Source organism: Lepeophtheirus salmonis, chromosome 12 (assembly GCF_016086655.4).
Source record: "Lepeophtheirus salmonis chromosome 12, UVic_Lsal_1.4, whole genome shotgun sequence".
Lineage (NCBI taxonomy): Eukaryota > Metazoa > Arthropoda > Copepoda > Siphonostomatoida > Caligidae > Lepeophtheirus > Lepeophtheirus salmonis.
Window position 1 is genome coordinate 8804669 of NC_052142.2, and position 4272 is coordinate 8808940.

Below are 4272 nucleotides of genomic sequence, written 5' to 3' on the forward strand. Positions count from 1 at the left end.
CTCTATGAGCAAAAAAATAAGCGCTGTTCATTTTTAATTGAGCAGGAGCGAGAGTACGCTCACAAAATTAATTACGAAGTGGATCGCGTTCAGGATTTATTGAGCAGATTAATATTCTATAAATGAGTCATGATTGGTTCTCCTTGTTTTCTTTTAGATGACAATGTCAAAGAAGTTCCATCCTCAGAATCCGTTTCTTTAGTGACTAAGGACTGTTTCTCCCAGACAACGAAGAGCTCACATCCTCTTGGATCAGTATCTTTCAAGATAATACGAATATAGTCCATTCATGAATTACTAATTGATACTTAGTTGAGGAAAGTGATTGATATTTCTCCTCACGAAAGTCAAAATAATTTTTACTGAGGAAAGACTATTTTCTAGCTCCTTAATAAAGACAACAACAACAATCAACATCTATAAAGATATCATCTTCATAAAATTTATAGAAATCTAAAGACTTTTTTATCGGTGCTCACTAATCTCTTGTGCGATGGAAATGAATAAATTTGTTTTAATATTTTGTTGTAAATTTTCTAAGATTTTTTTATCAATTTGAATTTTCTTTTTTTAATTATAATATTTTGTACATAAATGAGGATATCCAAATGGTTATTTTACATATATTTTTGTATCCTGAAATCCATTTCAATTTATTAATTTAGTAATTACCATAAAATTATTTTTATTAAGTTAGGAGTAAAATGCAATTATTTATTTTATAATCTAATGGTTGTGGTTAATTTTTATTTGAACTCTTGTATAAATATTATAGTATTAGTGAAAATTAGTAAAAGAAGTGATTTCTATACTATGCATAAAATTTTACAAAAAGAAGATGAAGTGCATCAAGAAAGAGATGATGAGGATTCCAGAAGGTCTCCAAATATTTGATAAGAAAGGATGTATCCATCTTTTTAAACAGTTAATTATTAATATGAAGGCGTAAGTATTAATCTAATAAACAGTTATATTCTTTCATGTTTCCTGATAGCCCCTTGCTATATAACACCAATGACTACGCATAAAGGTCTATTTTTTATTATTTTATTATTTTTTTCATACCTATATCTTTACAGAACTCCCTGAAATATGTTCGTAATAATGGTCCACCGTCAGTTGGAATATGCATTGGAAACTCATAATCTTCAAACCACGTCAACATTATATCACTGCTTGACTTAGTTGAAGTCTTTTGTAACTGACGATGAGGGGTCACCCTGCATAGCGGTCTACAACGACGAGATAAGTTTTCCCTTTGACCTCCATTAGGTCGGAAGACACGGTTTGAGAAAGCATTGACAAGGTAATGAATAGCCAAGCTCTTAGAATGAATTACAGATTGATTTCAACAAATTAATTTCATTTGACATTCCAGGTACTGTAGTATCATTGGAAAAGGATCTATATTGACCTACTATATATTCTTATGTTGTTATTATTATATGGTTGTGTATAGATTTTATTTATTTTTGTCTTATAAGTAATAAATAGGAGTATGTCAGTCTTTGTATTTTTAAGTGATGATTTATGACGTAAAGGGGCCGCTTTAATGGTGAGTTGAAACAGAAGCTGTTATTTGAAATGTTCATAATAATGAGTACCGTATAAATAGAGGTCATCTCATCATGGGACTATGCACATGATAAAAGACTGTCGAATGTTCTAGAAACTACGTATAAGACCCAAACCGTTTATAAACATTGAAGTCAGTTGCCCTACGAGGTTAATCTTCTGATAACCTCCAAACTTAATACTAATAAAGAGTGCATTGGGCTATTTTAGGAAAGAATATCTCGTACAAATTTATTTGATAAATTCTTCGAATCGATATCAATAAACAAGGTAGGCCTAAGCACCTAATACACATACTGTTAGAAATCATCTCCAACATAATTTATATCCAAATATAGAGTACTTCTTAGACATTTGGTTACTATATATCCTTTTAAAATTATAAGTAACTTTGTAGTAGCCTTTTCCACGATTGCAATTCGCTTGAATAGAAAAGGAAACTCCCTTGTTATATTTTTGAAAGATGTATCCCCCGTCGTCGATACTATCTTACGGATGATAGATTTACTTGGAGAAACTTAAATGACTTGAGGAAAATTTTCAGGTATAATTCTCAGTTTTTGTTGACAATGCCATGAAATAATTAATTCATCTTGCAGATCTAGAGTAACGCATGCCGTGATATCTGTTTCGGGGACTTCTCCTATTTTAATACGAAGACAGACTGCACCCATGTATCTCAAGCTTGCATTGTTCGCTGCTGTGACGGAGAGTCTTTTAGATGAGTCTATTTGGATGATGTACTCCATCATCCAAGTTGTGAGAAACATGAAACTCAGTAGCTCATGTATCAGGGAGAGCTTTCATGGTAAAGGGTTGGCCATACCTTGGATAAACTTCAGCCTCGATATATAGAGTGACATGATCGGTGAACAAAGTTTTCGTTTTGATTGTCGACATTTTGATTGGCTTGGCCTTACTCTGCAATGAAAATTTAGCATCATGTAGGCAAATTTTCTCGAAAAAGCCCTTCTTTTTGTATTTTTTACACATCTCAATTTTAGCAAGACATTCAAAAGGTCGACGGGATGTATTTGACACGCCACCTCTATAGCATTTACTTTCAAGTTTTGGTGGATAATGATGTTTCTTGTTTGTGGTTGGATTTTGTTGTTGTCTTTGAAGATCTTTGTGAGTAGAAAGAGCTAAAAAAAAATCTGTTTTTGTTTTCATTTTTTATTTCGTCCTCGATAAATGATGCCGACTCCCAGGCAATAGCTTTTTGTATAAGCTTTTAATGATTTGGCCTACTTTGACGGACATTCCGTTAACGATTTAATTAAATTATGTACTTACTAACTATTCAAATAGTAAAGAGAGCCAAGAATTTTAGCAAATTAATTAAAACATATGATTGATATAAGAGGCTCGATATGGCCAAACTCTTCCCGTAGACGTCTATTATTTGTATTCGTGATCAAGCATAGGGTGTACAAATAGTCTTGATTGATTCTGTTGATCTCTGCTTCTTATCCCTGTAGTCTGAGACGGAGATGCCAGTCTGAGAATTTTTCTCCCCGCTTTTGATGACATTGAAAGAAGCCATACCGTCTCATTAGGAGGAGAATTGCCTAACCAAAAGTTTAATTTATTTCATTTAGATATCCTCCTATGTCCATTATTGGAGTGTCTAGAGTTTCTCATTGACTCCATCTTATTTGTAGAATAGTAGAGCTCGTAACTTGTCCCCCAAAATCAAAATTCTACCAGTGTGGAGTCTGTCCTGAGCATCACTGGTTTCAAATCGTTATTTATTTTTACAGTTTTGACCAAGAACTTCTTGGACGGGAGGGGGATTTCTTCCTTTGGTTTTATGGAATTTTTGGATAGTTTTAGGATTGATAGCCTTAATTTCTCGACTGTTTCAGAGACATCTTGAAGAATAATTTAATTTTCACTATTACGTCCTCGGTTCTTTCCTCCAATGTTATGGACTCCACTCCTCCCATAAAGCTCTTAAATACTGTAAATTGATAAGTTAGATACGCCCTAATTTGTGGTTAAAGTACTTTAATTGTTAGCAGCGCCATGTTTAGTTACCAACTCACTACGTTTCTACTGATAAACGATGCTATTGGTGCTAACATAATTATATTCTATACAAATGTACATTCTAATATTATAAACATACCGGCTTTAATCTTTACTATAAGATGACCTCACAGAGAACACAGGAACAGAGAGATTTTTCATGATCCATTTACACCTTCTAAACTAAAATTATTGAGTCACTTTCTCCTTCATTTAGCTCTGCTTTGTCTTTTATTACAAGAAAACTATTTCATACCTTTATTTTCATTGATGTATATAACGCAGAAATCACAAATAGTCAAAATTAAAAGGTGAAAGAAACTTACTCAATGCATCATACTCGGTTCTCTTAGCAAGATAATTACATGAAACCTTTTGTGATTATATTCGAGATGCAATATATTAAGATCTTATTGCTAGCTTATGTTTTCACATGATCATTTCTTATCTAATAAATAATATCCAATTATTTTTAAAATAATATTGATTTATCCGCTACATTAAATATATATTATATCTTCACATAAAGAAAATATATTGAAAAAAACTCATAATTGAGCTAGATATAGCATTTATAGTTACAAGTTATCTAATAGAATTCTTCCTCTATGAATCAACGTATATATACATTTTAGATAGATGTTCTTCTTTTTTTTCTTCTTACTA

General features: G+C 32.0%; 1 long non-coding RNA gene across 1 annotated transcript; it reads right to left on the reverse strand.

Annotated features, from left to right (window-relative positions):
- Nucleotides 1-520: 520 nt before the first annotated feature.
- On the reverse strand, nt 521-3882 carry LOC121126910 (uncharacterized). The gene is made up of 2 exons (XR_005867303.2): nt 3707-3882; nt 521-3538 (listed from the first exon to the last, which is right to left on the reverse strand). It is a non-coding gene; the product is annotated as an uncharacterized lncRNA (long non-coding RNA).
- Between the last annotated feature and the right edge of the window lie 390 nt (nt 3883-4272).